General features: G+C 41.4%; 1 protein-coding gene and 1 long non-coding RNA gene across 7 annotated transcripts in view; one reads left to right on the top strand and one right to left on the bottom strand.

The window, feature by feature from the left end:
- The window catches only part of RBMS3 (RNA binding motif single stranded interacting protein 3), a gene marked incomplete at its 3' end in the record, with an annotated part of 449,340 nt that overhangs the window by 385,671 nt on the left and 44,102 nt on the right, over positions 1-19,567 (top strand). The window lies entirely within an intron of this gene.
- Positions 1-19,567, bottom strand: part of LOC308063198 — a 30,471-nt gene that overhangs the window by 3,290 nt on the left and 7,614 nt on the right. The window contains exon 2 of the long non-coding RNA XR_013927876.1: positions 385-19,362. This is a non-coding gene — a long non-coding RNA (uncharacterized lncRNA). The remainder of the gene's footprint in view (positions 1-384; positions 19,363-19,567) is intronic.

The raw sequence follows: 19,567 nt of genomic DNA, 5'->3' as shown, positions 1-19,567 counted from the left end.
CCTTATTAATTTTTTCTCCCTTCCTTCCTCTGGCCCATGGCTGAATGTAATCTATCTGTCTTTAAAATCAACAACAAAAACGTTTCTTGTTTCATAGGCAGTGTCAAACCCCTGCTCTGGTAAGAAGTGAGGCCGAGTAAGGACTCCAAATTCTTGCCTTTTGATTGTTGTGCATGAATGTAGCATAAAAAGTACAAACTGTCCAACTGAAATATATCAGTTTTCATTTTCTCACTAGCAACGCTGTTGTTTTGGAGAATACCCAAAATACCACAGCAGTTTCAGTGTTTTAATTCCTATGCCCTCGAACAAAGAAGTTCCTTGTACTCTGTTCAGTGGCCCTCTCCCAAGGCAGCTTTCTCTGCCTCCCGTTTGTTGTTTTACCTCTTTAGCAAATAGAGCCAGGAGTCCATCTTGCATTGCCTGTTGGAGTGTGAGGGAACAAAGTATGTCCTCTGCAGACAGCCGAGTCCTGACTCCAAGATGAAATGGGAGAGTTCGGCTAGCTGGTATGAAAAGTAAACAGGAAATAATCCCTTAGAAATTGGAATCTCCAGCCAGTCTTTTAACTTTTAGCTGTGTCTTTTTAAGAGATCCTTTGAACATGAACTCACTTGAACTTTTAAGGCTAAAGAGTTTAGAAGTTGAAATAACTAACCAAATACCAATGCCAAAGTTCTGCTCAACAATTTTAATTCCGGTGTTTCCCGAGGCAGAAAATCAAGGACTGCCAATTCCATAACTCTGATAATCATGACAGTAATTGGCAGCATTCCTTTGGGACAGGCAGGCTCGCATGAGGTCATTTCTGCCGCCCACCGTACATAGGTGTTGCCTCAGTGCTGCTAAATGGGTGATTTCAGACTCAGCTGAGCACGCGCCTACCAACCAACCCTCTTTAGTGCCAGGTGCTGTTATGTTGAGGAGAGTACCCAGGACAGAGGAGCAATGCCCAAACTCAACCAGCTCATGCCTCGAAGAGGAGGAAATGCATGTAAATAATTCACCCAAGTTACATCCCATACTCAGGTATAGGGGATTGTACGTTTGATTATACAGATCTGGAATCAAGTCCAAGTATTGCTGCAGTCATTTGTTCTGCTGTTGTAAAAATGAATATCAATTACTATGAATGGCAGAAAAAGAGATATCCTAGTTAGATTTCCAACCCCTTTTGGCACTGTTAGAGCCTCCTAGTGAAACTGGACATTTTTTGTGATGGCATCAAGACACACCACATGTGGATTCACTTAGAAAACAGGGACAGGTGTTTTCAGTAGACAAGCCCCTGCATGTGAGGAACTTGTGCTTTGCTGTTTTATAATAAAAAGGCTTAAGAGTTCTAGTAAATTTTTTTCTTTTTTTCAAAATTCTACAGAATGTGTGAATACTAAATGGATAAATCATCATTCTAAGATTTTTTTAAAGACATTTACATTACTGGAAAAAGCAGATATTTATATATATATTTCATACAAATCTGTAAACATAAATGGAAAAGATATTTGGAAAAGAAGAATGCTGACACTAAATTTAAAAGGTACCCTAGAGACTTTGAAGCCAGGAAATTCTGGTTGAGGTTATGGAATATTGATTTCTTTTTAACAGAAAAGATGCAACCTTAACCATCAACCTTCATTGTCAAGAAAAATCTTAACACAACAGCTGTTTAAAAGCAGTAAGTTTTATCAAATGGGGGCTATTTTTTTTAAAAGATAGTTATTAATCAATAGACATTAGAGTACCTTCTGTGGGAAAATGTAGTGCATTTTTTAAAAAAATCAATCTCTAATTTTGTGCAAAGCCTGCAGTCTGTTTTAACTTTTCCAACTTCATGTACATCAACTAAGACTGAAAATCACTACTACTTTATTTATTTCATATAATATATGTAACACCTCTGGTTGAATGTAGATTTGCATTTATGTCAAGTTTTTAAATTACACTAAATCAAAAACCTGAACATGAACTATAAGGTTCATATGTCATGTTTGCCATTTTGAGCAAAAATTTCTCATTTGTTGAGCACTGGTCAAGTTAGTTATTGTCCAGGTGGTAGATTAATAAGTAGGCAGAATGTGATAGGATCAGGAAAGAGCGATGGACTGCATAATCACATGGTGTTAATTATAGGCCAAGAGTTAGATTAATGAGTGTGCAGAAAGTAATGATCTCAGCAGAGTGGTGAATTAGGTAAGCATGTGATTTCTCAGATGATTTCTCAGTTTAGCTCACCATCAAACATTTTGCCATGTGTATTGCATTATGGTTACACATACGTATGTGTACTGTGAACTAGAGAGCCATGTCATATGTGTATATTACAGCCCTCTCAAATTTGTCCTCCGTCATGTCCTCCATCGTCCTCTTATTTTTTGCCTGGTAACGTCCATTGTCTTGCTGTTGGTGCTAATACTAGTCAACCTCTGCAGTGAGAGCTCTGCTACACTGGCTTAAGCAGATCAGATGATACACAGGTAGTAAAGCAGGACACAAGCCTGCTTGCAACACAGATGGTCATACAGTGCAATTGCTGAACATGCAGGTTCTGTGAAGGTGGAAAGGAAAGGCAACAATTTTCATCTGCCACAGGCAGCAAAAATCTTCGAATAAGCTCTGTGCTCTGGGAGCGCAGAGGTTTCGCACTAGCTGGTGACAAGGCTGGGAATAATCTGCTGTGGGTGCCTGCTGGACATGGTGGTGGTCCCTTTGGATGGAGATGTGGTTCTCACTTCCACAGTGCAGGTAAGTATAGGGGATGTTGCTGCAGGACAGTTCTTCAGCAGAAAGGGACCTGGATCTCCTTTTGTTTTCCCAAACCCCATCCGTGCCCTGCAGAAAATCAGCGTTTCCATTACAGGTGAGGCACTGGGAAGCATTGGAGAAGGAACCAGTCCTGTGAACCCAGAAGAGCGTTATTGAGGAGCAGCTTGTTATACAACTAGAGTAATGCCCGGGCAGCACTGTAACTATGATGACTCTGAAGTAATAATTAGAAGGACTGGCACAAGCTGTCTTAAGTTGTAAATGTGAATTCCTGCTAGTGAAGGATCAAGTTTTAGGCTGTTGACTGAGTAGGAAGGGGGTTATGTAAGAATCAAGGTGTAGACTGCAAAATTAATTATTGTATTATTATTCTTAAAAATATGGTATTCATATGGTGGTTTGTCCCAGAGGATTCAGCTGTTATTGGAAGCAAATTCCAAATGGAAATAATGTATAATTATTCAGCTATAAATTTAATGTATAGTTTTATTCATCCTTGCTGGAGCTCATTTTTGAACTGAGCCTGCTTTTCCTCACACTAGTTTCAGAGGATGCACATAGGCTTAGAGCACTTAGTGGCAGATACTTTTTCTTCTGCCAGAGATCAGTTGTGTGACCTTGGAGAAAACATCTTTCTTCTTAGCCTCAGTTTCTCATTTGTCTTTCTTCTTTTTTTTTTTTTTTTTTTAATCCCCATCTATTTAGATTATAAAACTGTCATACCACTAAATAGCTTTTACTAAATGTTTGTGAAAAGTCTGGTGGAACACACACAAGTCAATTGGGCCAGATGGGATCCACCCAAGGGTACTAAAGGAGCTGGCAGAGGTGCTCACCCAGCCACTTTCAATTATTTATCAGCAGTCCTGGCTAACCGGCAGTTAGCCAACGTGATGCCCATCTACAAGAAGGGCCAGAAGGAGGATCCAGGGAACTGCAGCTCTGTCAGCCTGACCTCGGTGCTGGGGAAGGTGATGGAGCAGATCATCTTGCGTGCCATCGCACGGTACATACAGGACAACCAGGTGATCAGGCCCAGCCAGCCTGGGTTTATGGAAGGCAGGTCCTGCTTGATAAACCTGACCTCCTCCTGTGACAAGGTGACCAGCTTACTGGATGAATGAGAGACAGTGGATGTTGCCTGCCTAGACCTCAGTAAAGGCATTGACACCATCTCCCACAGCATTCCTCTGGAGAGACTGGCTGCTCGTGGCTGGGATGGGTCTGCTCTACGCTGGGTAAAAATTTGCTGGCTGGCTGAGCCCAAAGAGTGGTGGTGAGTGGAGTTACATCCAGCTGGCAGCCCGACACAAGTGGTGTTCCCCAGGGCTCAGTACCGAGGCCAGACCTGTTCAGTATCAACAGTCTGGACGAGTGGATTGAGTGCACCCTCAGTGAGTTTGCAGATGACACAGCTGAGAGAACTGTGGTTGCTTAACCTGGAGAAAAGGAGGCTCAGGGAAGACCTCCATGCTCCCTACAACTATCTGAAAGGAGGTTGTAGGGAGGTGGAGGTCAGTGTCTTCTCCCAGATAACAAGTGATATGGCAAAAGGAAATGGGCTTGAGTTGTGCCAGGGGAGGTTTGGATTGGATATTAGGAAAAATTTCTTCATCGAAAGGCTTGCCGGGCACTGGAAGAGGCTGCCCAGGGGAGTGGTTGAGTCACCATCCCTGGAGCCGTTTAAAAGATGTGTAGATGCGGCGCTCAGGGACCTGGTTTCATGGTGGTTTTGGCAGTGTCAGGTTAAATGTTGGACTCCATCTGAAAGGTCTTCCAATTTAAGCAATTCTATGATTCTAAGGGCCTGTCTTGACTGTTACCTCTAAACACAGCCTCATAATGACACTGTTACCGTTTAGGTGTTTACTGTTAAGTATTAGAATAAGCATGTCCTATCTACAAAGGGAAATATTAGATCTGATTTTCACTAGTATAAATCAACAGTTAACTTCACTGAAGAAAATTGAATTGCATAAGTGTGAAACAGTGAGAATGAAAAGAGAGTCATGCCTGCAGCAATAAGTTGATGAAGGAAACTCTGGCACTTTCCTAATCCTTAGAACAAAAGCACTTCCATAAATTACCATGATGTTATGCAAGTGTATTCAAGGACTAATTTATATAAGTAGGGGAAAATATCTAATCTATATATTACTTATGATTACATCATGATTTATCTGGTGAAGGAGTAGTGTAAAAATTGTAATAATGTACTCTAAGGACTTAGTGACCAGTTTATAAGATGCAGGATTCCTGTTGTATCCAGGAGCCAGGCTATATAAACCCTTACAAAACCTGATTAAACAGTTTCATTTGTTGCCTCTTGGTAATCCTCTCAGGAGGCTTGTTTCAGAAACACCTTTGCTCTTAGTTTTAACACTGCATTTTTAATTTCTACCCTAGAGGTACTCCTATTCATTGTACATCCAGCTGTTCGTGGTCAAACATTCTCACCTGCCTTCAGTAACTCTTCTGCCTTCTGATGTTTACCACATTAATTTGTAGACAAAAATGTTACCTGGGTCTTCATTTTCTATGCAAAGTATGTCAACATCGCTATGCATTTGCAGTAATTAGAGATTTTGCACATCTGGCTGCAGCAGTGACCGTTCTTTGGGTCTATTCCACTTTGAATTAATTTTTCTGGGACAGCCGATGCTCACAGTATTCCAACCTTTTGTACAATAGTACTAATACTTCCTTCTCTTTGCTGGGAGTACTTTGCTACATTGTAAAATAACATTTTGTGCACGACCTTAGTAATGTAGTCATCATGTAATTCACTGATATACCTAGGTTTTCTCCTTTTTCTGGGTTTCCAGCAAATGCTCCTAGATTATAAAGGAAAACACATTATAGCCTAATTGTCTTCATGAATTTGCACCTTGCTCTGTTTAATCCCATCCTTCCTGTATGGTAGTTCAATTTCCCACATTACTGAATGCGTCTCACAACTTCATAATTTCCCGAAATCTTATGATTCAAGGACATTATGAAAAATACTGGATGAGAGCAGTCCTTATGGAGATTTTAGTGATCCTCCCACTGAAGCAGTGTAGCTTGTCCTTTAGTACGACCTGTTGCCATTTCCTCGTTAGTTAATTCTTTATCATCCACAAGGTTTAGTAATTTCTGGTGTAGCACTGCCTGAGATGCTTTATTGACCTTCAGAGCTTTGATCTGCTGCATGTCCTTTGTCTAGAAAATAGATCATTTTATTTTTAAAAAATGAGGTTAGCTAGGTCTATATTTTGTTTATCTATGTTCTGTCTTTATTAATATCCTTTAGTCCTGGGCACTGTACCTGTGCTTACATGTGCCAGCTTTTCCGTTGCTCTGCAGTGGAGAAGATCCAGTCCTGGTTCCTCATTTCACTTACACTTGCACCTTGAGTTCAGTGACCTCTCCGGGGTTTTCCATCTCCTTTGACTCTATTCATTCCTCTGCCCAAACCCTTATTCTCAGAAAGCTGTCTCTGCTGTCTGAGGGCTCATGTGGGAGACTGAGGCGGTATCCTCCTGCTGTTGGGGCTACTTCTGAAGTACCTTTAATGTGTACCCCATCCTTACTGCATGGGGAACCCAGCTCTGGGTTCTGTCCTTGTTTTTCATTTATCTACGTAAGAAACCTTTTGTTAAGTGTTTGAATATCATTTCCAGAGTCTCAGACTGTTAACGAATCTTAATTCTGGCCTCTGGGTGGAGGGTTTTTGTCTTTTATTTTTCCCCTCTGTGTTCATTCCTGATATACTTATCGAGGTGTCTGAGTAAGTGGCTGACTAACACATCTTCACCTGTAACTGGTGCAGCATCTTAAGAATTATTTTTAAATTATTTTTGCAGAAACCGTGCTAACAGGTGTGTCGGGGGGGTTATATCGATGTATAAATGTACACTAATTCGATGTCCTGGAAGTTAGAAATGTCCAAGATCTCATAAGTAATAGCTTATTGTTGAATGGAGTCAGGTCTAGCAGTATTTGCCATTTGTTTTTTACTCTATTAGATAAAACACTTATTTTTTAGTTCAAAATATAAAGAATGCAATATTGACCTAAGCTTTGTAGTATGGAGGCAAATCTAGGTAAGATTGTGCGTTTTTCCTAAACTGATTTCAGTCCCACTGGAGTGATTGCTTAATTACAGTTTTCAGATTGTAACCTTGTGGCCTTGTGTTTCTCTCAAACTGGTGTGAGTTAGGAGTAAATCCATTCTAAGTCCATGCATTCAACAGTGTGTTCCAAAAAGCTTATTGTTACAAATCAGTAGTATCCGCAAGATTTTTGAGAGCATGGGTTCAACCTCTTTCTTACATGACTGCAAAAACAAGTAGTGAAATACACAATATAAACACTGAATGTCCTTTGGCTGTTTCTTGGTGGATTGATGAAGAATGAATTGTGTAACACAGTGACAGATCAACAAAGTGAAGCATTTTGAAGGAGTGCCCAGTTGGTATTTAGTGAAACCACTGAATGGTTGTTTTTTAGACTACCTGCCAGAGAGAGATGCACTTCCAGCAGGGTAGGTTTTCTTATCAAATGGCCTATTGTTATAAGGAAGGTGGAAATTTCACTTCTTCTAACGATGGTGTAAATGCAGTTTGTTATTTCTTATTATTGACTACAGCCTTGAGCATACCTAGTTGAAAGATGTCTGCTCAACAGCCTTCCCACTGCATGCCTTTTAAATAAGTTACCTGGGAGGTTTTGTAATGTCGCTGCAGGCCTTATTGCCCAGGAGAGCCCCGTCTCTAGCATCCATCCCAAATCCCAGGTGTAGCCCTTCACCACTGTGCTTTTCAGAGTGAGAAATTGAGTGGAAGTTACCTTTTCTCTACATGCTGCTAACCGCAAACATATCTCAAAGCAGGAAGACAATTGGGTTCCTCATTATCAGACATCTGCTTCTGCCTCCTAAAAAGCTGTAGAACTCACGGTGAATAAAAATGGGCAGAGTTCTCAGCTAGGGCTTGGGCCAGAACAGCTTGGATGATTTCTTCGGCTCTGAGCTGAGGGTCACATGGTTGACACCCTGCTACTGATCTCCATGGTGGGACAAGAGGATTGCATATGATTCACACAGCAAACAGCCTGCTTTCAAACAGCCTTTGTACTTTACAGTACGGCAATCTGTAAATCATTATGCACCCCCTCTTTGCCCAATCCACACAGGATGTGAGTCTATGTCAGCTCCCAGCTTGATAGCCTTCCTCTTTAGTGGGATCAATAAAAAAAACTCCTGCTTGCAGCTTTGGAAATTAGTAGTCTGTTGCCTGCTTCTAGCCAAAATGGTGGGCGTTACATTCACAGATGTCCCACATCTGATGGGGTTGAGGCCAGAGGCATGTTTTCTGTTGGCAGGTAGGTGGAGAGACCTGCTGCTGTAAAGCTGGTCCAGCCACGCTGCCGCAACTGCTCCTGACTAACCCTGGGTTCCAGTGGGCCAGGAGCACCCGTGGTGTTTCAGGAAAAGCCTGGCTGTACGCACTCCGCTGCTGGCATGTCTTCCTGCTGGCAGGCCATGTCATTTCTGTGGAAAGGAGAGGGTTGCTCTAGGTGTACTTATTTTAAATGGGGATGAAGTGTTTAATGCAATGAGCATTTCCTTGTCACAGGTCTTACTTCAGGGATAGGAGGGGGTGGACATTTGTCAGCAGCAGTTTGAATGTTTCTGATAGACAGGTAGATGCAACACCCTTTCTCTGTAATTCGTGTCTGTGGAAGTAGCAAAGCTGTATTAGCTCCCTCACTAACTCCTGCTCCAAGTTCGGCAAGCAAAGCCACTCATCATGACAGTGAAAGCTGTGACAGGCCACGTCTTCCCCCAGGAACAGCACAGGAATAACAGGAATTTGAAGGGAAAGACCTGTGCAATTCCCCTGGCTTCATGCTGCCTTCTACAGACAGTTACACCCAGTTCATGTCTTCAACTTCCACTCGATATCCAATTTCATAACATTTCAGCCTAAATCTTCACAGGTGTCCAACACCCTGGGCATGTTGTTTTTAACGGGAGGTGAGTAGAGAACCCGTTTCTGGCAGTTACTTAGGGCAGGGTGATGGGGTGAAAATGGTCTTTGAAAGGTAGACTTGGAACTTTTGCTGCTGCCAAGGGAGAATTTGTGCTCAGTGCTCAGATTTAGGCTCACAACAGCAAACTTGCCTTCAGTCCATGCCCATGTTCACGGTAAAAGCAGGTGTGACTTTCCTGGAGTAGCTCCCAGGACCTCCGTACCAGTTTTGCTCTTTCCTTTGTTTTGCTTTCACTTTCCAAGGTACCAAAACCAGACCATTTGTCCTTCCTTGGGTGACAAAGTTCAGCTTTGGCTATAACACTGAGAAACCTTTTGCTGGGAACACGCAGATGATGTGCACATCTTTGATATTCTGGGCTTTGTACTTCAGTGGGTAGTAACCACAGATGTTTCCACAGGGATAATATAAATAGATGAATGTATATAACTGCCATCCATTCAGAGAAAAAAAAAAAAAAAAGATTGGAAGTGTTTGTGCTGTAAGCCAGGTGAGCTCATGTAAAGATTTTGGAATAGTACTTGAGAAGTTTCGAGTACCATACTCTATGAGAACTTCCTCGCATAGAGTTTGGATGTTCAGCTCTGTTAATTTGTCATTCTTCCTCGAGTTTTACATGCCATTCAAATCTGTCTCCCAGATAAAAATCAATGTGATACAGGTCATGGCTTTGAGAGTGTGGGCTAATGTGGTTAGCCACAATCTGTTTGTGATATTTGCTTGCCTCCCCAAAATGCAATGTATTCGAATCCTCTCTGAGCCTCTGTTCATCATTGTGTTCAACAGACAAGTAAAGGAGTAAGTAGGAGCACGCTGTGAGTACCGTTGTGTCAAGTAAAGTGTGAGATTGTGCCTTTCTCTTTCCTTTCATCTTCTTGGCCAAGCTGGGACAATATGTAACCGGGTATTGTGCCATATTTATTCTTCTCACAGAGGAAAAGGTTATGTTAACTCTTTTGTGTTGGTAAAATTCTTGTGGATAAATACAAGTGATGGAACTCTTTGAAGTTAATAATTCCAATATCCAGTGTAAGTTGTAGGCGCATCACAGGTATTGCTTTTGTATGTTATATATGCTAAAGGACAATAGTTTTGCTCAAATGTGGTGGTTTCCCTCTGAGAGGTATTTTCTCTATTTCAGAGAAGGCTATCTATCATTATGACATGCTTCAAAGTGGAAGCCCAAACCAAGCAACAGCAGAATCAGCAGAAGGCTAGAATATGTAGCGGACAAAGACTTAAAATCCCAAAAGAGTATTCTGTCAGGCACCCATTTTTACCCTAGATATCATCATTTAATTAATTGCTGTGAAGTCAGTGCACACTAATGTGAAGTTAGCTTCTCTCTGAGCGAGTCCATTCTGTTGAACCTCCAACTTAGCAACTACAGTAAATGTCATGAGCTGCAGCGAGCTGTTCAGGCTTCTGCAGTCATCTGCTTTAGGCCTTGAAGCAGCTGACCCATAGGTGTACCCAAATTACAAGTTTATAGCAAATATGCCTGATCAGAAGTGAAAAGATGAATCATCATCTCTAAAATATAGGACAGTTGCCATCAACTTTTAATATTTTCTCTGCGCAGTTAAGGGACTTGGAATACAACTGCCTAGAAGTGATGAATCAGTTCTGATGATTGATATAAGACTTTAATTTTTGTGAAAGTTTTCAAAGGCTTTTGAAATGTTTCTGAAATATTCCAATAATTGGTGATGTACAATATTAAAAATCCTGCCAAACCATCTAATTAAATACAGCCATTGTTGCTTCTTGAAGCTGAAATTAACTGCTTAGTTTGACATATTGTGAGCCCTTTTATACAGGTGGATAATTCAAGCTCTACAAGGAGTTTTGGTCACCTAGTTTCTCAGTTCAGTGGATCTGCAATTGAATCATTTCCTCTTAATGGGTGACTCGACTAAGTGGTTTGAAAGTAATTAGCAAATGCAGTGGATCTGATATTGAAGTGTATGATCAGCATCTTATCAGGAACTACTTATTTCCTGTGGGAAACTGTGCTCAACTTCTCAACAAATTCAGAAGGCAACTTGTTGCTCCTTCTTCTAAAGAAGCTAATCAAGGAATGGTTGCACCATCCCAGGCATGTTTTGACTTGTGATGAAGTGATCCCAGCTGATTTTAAAGGCATCTTCAGAAAGTCTATTCTTTATTAGTATTGGAAGTTTTATTTGGTCACTTTTAAGAAAGCAGTAATTGACTTCTTACAGACGCAGACTATTTTTTATCCACTAATACATTTTAATCTTGGTGCACAGCTATTAATGGGATATGCTTCCACTCCAGAGCAATTCAGATTGATTTTGTTTCTACTTCAGAAATATATTACAGTAGGGCCACAGTATATAAAAGTGCTCAGTGTGTTGAAATGAACTAGCCTCACAGTAGTTGCAGCTTCTAATGGGAGCTCAGTACAGAGAAGTGGTGATTGATTGCCTGGTGCTTGGGCTAATTGATATGGCACTGAGTTAGTCAGAAGCTCTCAGCTCCATCAAAATCACACATGACATTGCTCCAGTCCTCTTAATATTGACTGGGTAGTTCATATGGTAAAAGCAGCATGTTTTGGAGGAGACTTCCAGAGCTGAGTGAATCTTCCTTCAGCATCAGTTACATTCTTTCCAGAAAGGCTTCCTGCCTGGAGTAGCATTACTCCTCCGCTGGAAATTTTTTAAAAGGATGTTCTCAGGTCTGTTTATTTTTTATGGGCTTGGATGCGGTCACTGAGATCCTGTGAGATCAGAAGAATGGAATGAAAGTGGCCACAGATGACACTTGAGCTATTTCCACAGCTGGATGCACACCAGCCAGAAGTAGGCGGTCCTCTGCAGATGAATTAGTTGGTTGAAGTACATGATACAAAACATCTGTTACAATGAGAACAAACAAAAACAACGTGCCTTTGAAGACTGCAATTTGTTGGGAGTTGCTTGCAAGGGTGCTGAATGAGGCGGTTGTCAGCAAGGAAACAGTTTCAGGCTTGCCCTTGTGTGAACTAAAGCAAAACTACACAGTAAAAATACCTAAAATCAAGCAAAAGACCTTTTTTCACGAATTTCGTTACTCTGATTCCTGACCTGGCAATGGGGAGGGAAGGAGCCTTTCTGTACCAAATGTTGTTTATACCCTAAACCACTTTTAATACAATGGTGTAATTCCAGCTGAGTAGCTGTAAAAACTTAGAAGCTGCACTGGTAACGTAACTGTTATTCTGTCGGTCGTTCCCCCACACTGTTCTATTACAAGCTGTCTTGAAGTGCAATAGGTGTTTTTCGTTGTCACTGCCACCTGATGACAAATAAAAACTTCAAAATTGTTTTGCTCTGAGGAGTAGCTCACAGCTCCTAGCCAGAAGTAGACCTTTTGCATCACCTTAATGAGCAGAAGTGATTCCGATGTTCCCACCCCATTTCACTCTTACAAGGCAGTTACTTTTGGCTGCCTTTGGGTTTTCGTCTCACAGTTGAGCTGATGAGGAAGCAGGAATTCTAGATATTTCTGGAGTAAACAAATATGCTGTGTGTATAAAGGTTGAATATGAATCAGTCAAAGCCAGGTGTTTATTGGTTGTTACAGGGCAGTATTTTCGTAGACGGCTTAAAGAAAATACAATACTCCTAATGCAGTATTTTAGCCATGATAAGGATGAATTAGATGCAGGTATCTACCAAAGCAGTCGTTCCTTTCTTCTTTTTTTTTTGTTCCCTAAAGTGAGCATACTAACTGCACACAGAATTGACAATGTGAACTGTATCCTATATGCATAACAGGAAAAGACTTTACTACTGAGGCATGCTTCCAAAGAGGTTTAGTGCCCAGTCTGTGTGTGCATGTAAGGTAGACAATAGCAGTGAAAGAAAGATACAGAAGTTAGTCGCTTAGATGAAGTAAGTAGTAGGGATATGTGATACTGGACCTGGAGATCCTTTAGTTATTCCCTTGCCGATGGCCTGCTGTGTCTGCACAAGGCAGCTACTTTTTTTTTTAAAGGCTCCACAGCTGAAACTGGACCTTCTGTGGGTCTCAGGGTGTCAGGTGGGCCATTAGGAGAGGGCATCTTTCCTGGCTTTGCATCTGTGATCCAGTGCTGGGTGTCAGGAGAGGTGAGAAGCTGCTGAGGAAGCAAAGTTAAACAAGAGTCTTGTTTAATTCAATTGATTCTAGTTCATGCTTTCCTGATGAGCAGGGTGCCTGATTGTGTATGTAGTCATAGTTTATTATAGCTGTACAAGACAATTATGTTAATCTTACTTTTATTTCCTAATATTCTTTGATCTCATACACATCAAAGATGTAAAATTTTAGTCTTGTTGGTAATTAGCTAGAAAGCAAATATGTTGTCTGTCAGTACAGAGGATACAAAGCACAAGAAATTGTCCTAGGGGAGTCTAGATTCTAGACTAATTTTTTTTTCTCCTCATCAGATTTTTATTTCCCTTTCATCAGTTGACTCAACCATTAAATAAATGTACTGGAAGTAAACTTAGCCATTGTGAAATTCATTCAGCTTATTAAACCACCTAGTCACTCGGTGTGGATCCTCAATTGAGGAAAAGCAGTTTGGTACATCAAACAAAAACGTACATCAAGGTTCCCCAAACTTGCAACAACCCCTTGTGGTCTGTATTGACGAAGGTTTCACGCTTGCTTGCTGTTAGTTTTAAGCAGACCAGGGCTAATGCTGTGCACGGTTCTCATTTGATTCACCCATTATAGTCCGAGGGCTTTGATTCCTAACTTGTGATTAATGCTGTGGTCAAGAACAGCGGATGAGTATATGCTAAATTATTTGGCTCTGCATTTGCTCTTCAAAACTGTCTTTCTGGAAAGAGAAAACGCACAGGGATTATTTTACAATTTCTGCAGCAAATCTCTGCATCAGGACTTTATGCTTACAGCTCGTGGATTTATACGTTGCAATTTATTCTGGGGATTGACCCCTCCCCTACTTTTGTTCATGAATTGCAAAGAGATCATTATCTTCATAAATTTGTTTACTGTCCAAAACTTCCATATGAATAATTTATGGCAACAATTCAGCCTAAGGATTGTTCTCAGTGTGCATAACAAGTATTTATTACATGGTTTCATCCTGGAAGTTGTTATTAGACTTGCTGCCTTCCTGTTCTGAGGTTTGTTGTCTTTATCTTTATTAATTACTTCAGCTTCTAGACAAGATGGCTGTCTTGCCGTAAAATAAGGTTTTGTTTCTTGATTAAGCAAGTCTGCAGCTGGCTGGCTGTATGGCAAGTACTGCAGAAAATAAAAACAACACAAAATTTAAAATCGGGTCATTGAAAAACAAAAAAATCTCTGAATTACAGTCTGAAATCTGAAAACAAGAAGAAAATTTTCTCTGTTTGGGCTAATTAATTAATGACAGTCTGTCTGTGGTATAAAAATCTATTGGATACCTGCACAGTAATGTAGTTTCGCATCTGTCTCTGAGGGTTAAGCCAATGTGGAATCCTGGTAGCATTCAAGTTGGTGACAAAACTCTGATTGATTTTAGTGGGGTAAGTATCTCAGGCCAAATTTTTCAAATTCACTAAACTAAGATCTGTATGTTACTGTGATTGTGGGGTTATGGAGGTTTTAATCATTGAAACTGTAAACAGCTTCTGCTAAAAATTTGTCCTTGTCTAGTTCTGGTTTTATGCTTCAAGCTCGTGCATTTCTCCATTGCTTTCCTGCAATTATAATCATTTGCAGTGACACAGGGCTGAAACACCACCGAACAGGGTCTTTCATGATACTGCAGTTCCTCGATAATAGAAACTGTACCAGAAAATACCACAGGAAATACTACCAGAAAACCATTTCATGTACTTTTGAGTCCCACTAATGGATTTTCTTCGTGCTTGGAAAAGCCACTGCAGAACAGAAATATGACTGCCAAGAGGTTGGTCTCTACTGGAGTTTATCAGAACATCTGCTGTTAATTATGTTGTGTCTTTTGACATCAAAGGCAAAACAAGGGTTTGTTTGGTTTTTAGAGGAAGGGGGTTCACATGGAATGAAGATCCACAAGCATGCAGTGTTGCAGAGTCCAGCCCTCGAGTCCCAGACTGGAATCAATTAGAGTGCTCTTTTTCTATCCACACAGCTCTCAAGAAAAGATGGGCGTACTATCCATTTGCCTATCAGCTCAATCCTATTTCTCTTCCTTTAGATGTTTCTTGTTTCCTTTTCCTCTGAGGCTACCCTTTGCCTCTGGCTAGGACTGACAAGACTATTACATATATAGTACTCTGTGAATAATAAAATTTGGCTTTGTGGGCAGAATCAAATAATAACTCCAAAACTTGTCTTGAAGTGAAAATGTGCAGAGGGACAGGGTAGTGACATGGAAAAAGTTCTGAAAATGTTATTTTGGCTCCACTCCAGGAGAGAACTTGTGGAGAGGGTGGAAGAAGAACAAAGGCAAAGTATCTATAATCTTTCCATTTTCATTTCTGGGTTATTGAACTAATTTTAAGCTTTTTTTCCCTTCAAATTTAGACAAATTCTGAAATGATGTGTCATTTTGAAGTATGGTGGAAACATTGCATTTTGACAGCTCCAATTTTTTCATTCTTTGGTCACAATTATGTGCCAAGTGTGACCTGAATTCACAGGATGTTCTCCCTCAAAGTGGTTTTTCCAAATAATTTACTGTTCATCTCAGCAGTATGTGTATACTGTCCAGCTGGCCTGTTTTTTCTCTAGCTTTTGCTAAGATTTATTCCTTCAAAGCGTAAAGATCTTCTTACCTTCGTACGAAAGATGTCTCCCTGAACTCTTGGTAGACTCAGCTGCCCTATCTGTGCTTCCCAGAAGGCTGATCATCCAGTTTGGGTTGAAGGACTCATGCTGGTACATGTGGTGGTAGTGGGTCACCAGCTTATTCTTCTCTGGCAGCAGAGCTGCTTTGCATTGTGTGAACATTTTCTCGGCACTGTTTGGTGGTAGGCACTTCCTATTCAGCTGCCTTGCAGCTTGAAGAACTGACTTCTGTTGGGTAAGTGTAAAGGTAAAAATTGACTACTGTTTCGGGGTAGGTTGAAACGGATTGTAATTTGATGCCAATAGCAGTAGGTTGCCATCAATGTAGAGAGAGGTAATGATAAAGTATTTGATCATTCTAGGCATTACTTTAACCGGAGAACTGGAAAAGTACTTTGCCACCTGCTTTCTACCTTCATTTAACCAGTATCACCAGAATGCCTCTGAAGCTGGTAGCGTGATGGGATGGATGTGGTCCATTCACTGGTTTGGAAAATGGAGTCTTTTGGGATCATTCTTTGGTGGTTAACAACTTTCTGATAAAATAGAGTGCCCTGGAAAGACAGTAGTGATATGCTGGTGATGAACAGCCCGCACAGAGCGGGCAGCATGCAGGGCAGGGACCGTGCAAGCCTCTCCCCTCTGCACCATCAGGGCTCTTCCCTTTGGAGCTAACCTGCATGCAGCTGTGGGGATGCATCCCCCCACCTTTTGCAATCTTTGGGAAGGCTGTTGGACTTCACCAGTTGAGGTCATGTATTTTTGTGATGTAGAGTTTCTCTGTGGGTAGCTGATGCCTGGACATAACTGAACAGCTGTAGCTTGATAATGACTTTCAGTCCCAGCAATGACCAAACCTGGTGACCCAGCATTGAGACTCCCTATTCTATTACCAGTCTTCTGAGCCACTCGGTTCCCCTCGTGTACTTTCAACATATTTAACACGTTACAGCTGTGCTCACTGCTATACAATAGTTAAGAGGGCTGCCAGCATTTCCAGTATGAACTCATATTTTAAGGATAATAACTCAGCTGTAAAAATGTGCTCCAGGCTGCAACTTTATAAGGAAGATCTCAGCCCAAGAGTGACTTTATCTGGACAAAAAAGGGGGAAATCTATCAATTTAGTCATTGCTAATCAGTACAGATATATTAAAAAGAAAGTAAGTAATCCTTGCTGGATCGGTTATTTTCTTTTTTTTTTCTTTTTAGCTTAATAATAGCCAAAAACTATACCTCCTTGAACTTTTCATGACTACTTTTTAGATTAGCCGGACCACTTTCACAATGCAGTTTTACTCACAAGGGTCAATTTTAAAGTGCTCTTCCTCAATATTTTCATCATCTTTTAAAAGACGATAAAGTGTGGAGCAAAGTAGACTTCAGCTAGCCATTTTCTATGATGTACTTCAAATCTGCTCAGCACGAATCAAGAGGTAAAATGTTTTCTTTTCTTGATTAACTTGGACTGCCGTGTATGATCGAAACCACCTGTTCCCTTCAGGCCTGCAATGGTGATTACCCAGGCTGTACTCCTAGTCTGAATGCTCTTGGACGTGGGAAATTTCAGATTTAGATCCAGGCCCATACCAGAACACTGATAACAGACCAGCTTCTGAGTCCTCTGTATATCACACGGTTTGTAAAGCACTTAGAGGTCTTTGGTAGAAGGGAGGCTTATAAATGTCAAGCATTTTTTGTAATACACAGGCTGGTTTCACTGCAAGTACCTTAAGGTAACCAAGAACTCAAAATATCATATTTATAGTTATAAAATGTGTTCACCCTCTATAAACTCCTATTTTCTGACTATTGACACAAAACAGAGGGCTTGAATTTTATTTCATTTACATCAGTGTACCCTTACTGATTTAAATGTGGTTACCTTTGAAGTACATGCTCTGCGTGCTTGCTGCTGGTGGCTTTACTGGCTTCTGGTGGTCTTGTGCACCAGGGACAGATTTTTTAGGTAAGGACATTTTTGCAGCTGCAGTTTCTCCAGATTGTGCCTTAGTATCAGTTGTTCAAAACAATGCAGAACTGCACAGGTGTCACTGAGGGCATCATCCGGGAATGGTGGAGTCGTCCAAGTGCAGCAAAAGCCCCATGTTGGTGGCAGTTGGCTTGTACAGAGTCAAACCCAAGCAGCAATTGGTCTGGTTAGAATCAGAAAAAAACAGTTAAAAGTTTGTAAAGGCACAAGTGAGGCATAGGCTCACATTACTTCTAATGACAGAATATACGGTGGGAGGGCATTATCGGAAATCTGTGCCTCAGTCTTGGTTTTGAGGTCTGTCACAAAGCTGGCACTGCCAGGTAGCCAGCATTAACCAGTCAAAGGACAAATCCCAGTACAGAGCAGAGTGATTTTCACCCATAGCCTCCCTCCCCTGAGGGGCTGCAAGTCCAGAAAATGAAATGCAGTTTGGGATCTGGGGCTGGGCATTTAGGCTGTGAAAACTTGTGGTTTAAAATGAGAGGAAAGGCAGGGTTGGAATATTTTTCTTTCCGTTACTGTGTGAGAACAGACTTTGTTTAACATAACAGATTACAAATCTAACGGAACATGACAGAGAGAAAGATTTCTGTATTTGTCCTCTCTAATAAGGACACATTTCTAGATTTCAAGGTCAGACTGAACTGCTGTGATCTAGAACTGAATTGATACATAATGTGAACTGTGGTTTAGTACAGGATTTCCGCTGTCTGTCCACTTCAAGTCTAAAAACTATTACTAACATAAACATATCTTTAGAAACACATCCTTACCTACTCAGGGTTTCATTTCTAGCATCTTCTGCTGGATAAGGATTCCTGAGAGGACTGTGTGGATATTACTGCCCCTCATCAGCCATCCAAAACTTTTAAATCTGTCAAAAATGGGGTGAGGAGGGAAAGGACATAATTTTCTCACGCTCCATACCTTCATCTTCATTTGTGCAGGAGCTGCACAAAAAGGAGTTTAGACATAAGCAGCAGCTGACAGTGCTCTGCAGTGTGCTCTCACGGACGATGGATGTTGGGTTTGTAGCTGAATTCGAGAGTGATGCAGCAACCTGAGCCTCAGCATTTCAAAGTGGCTCTCTCCCCACCCCACGCAGCTGGATACCTGGATTGCACGGCAGCCCCCTGAGGGTGCAGCTCAGATTTGAGCCTAGCCTAGGAGTTAGCTCTGATGGGCAAGAGTTACCTTTGGCTTGACATTGCAAGGGCCGCCATGCAGTCCATGAGCAGCTGCGTGAAGCATTTTCACTTGTATTGACTATCACTAATAAATTCTGGCTTGCAAGAGCCTATCTGATCTTGGGAGTTGCAGGGAGACATCCTGATCTCTACCCATCCCTTGACCGTTCTTCCCGTTGCCCTCTCAGGGATTAGGGATCTCACAGAGGAGCACTCTGCTCTCTGCCACCCTAGCGCCTCAGTGTGTCTCCTTAGTGCTTCATTCAGTGATACCACCTCATTTTTCTGAAAGCTGATGATATTTCAGGTATTGCCATCTAAGTCTGGTTGTGGTTAGGTCTTTCTAATACCATGCTCAGCCACAGTATTTTCCACTGGCTGTGGTTCTGTAGGGTGTCATTTTGTCATCTTACCTCTGGTGGATACATAGGGTTATATCACCTGCCAGCTTTTCTGTTGATTTTTTCTTTTTTCTTCTTGGTAGCCAGTTCCTCAGCGTTTCTGATGTCTCCCAGTGTCAGTGTTTGTTCTTCTAATGAGTGAATCTTTTCTTCCAGCACAGCCGCTACACTGCAGCTCACCCAGCGCGAGTCCCTCCTGATTTTGGGCAGGAAATGAAACACAGCACATCTGTTGCAGATCACAGCTGCTGTCCTGTCACTGTGGTGTTGAGGCTAGAAGTGCATGTAGAAGAAATGTCACAGACATTTCCTCCTCAAACCCAGTTACCCACTCCATGTGCCTGGCAAATGACCTATGTACTAAATCTCGCCCAAAAAGCAGAGACCAACTGCGCCATGTC

This window comes from Falco punctatus (assembly GCF_963210335.1).
Source record: "Falco punctatus genome assembly, chromosome: 4".
Lineage (NCBI taxonomy): Eukaryota > Metazoa > Chordata > Aves > Falconiformes > Falconidae > Falco > Falco punctatus.
The sequence above is the reverse complement of the archived record's forward strand: the minus strand, read 5'-3'. Positions and strand labels throughout refer to the sequence as shown.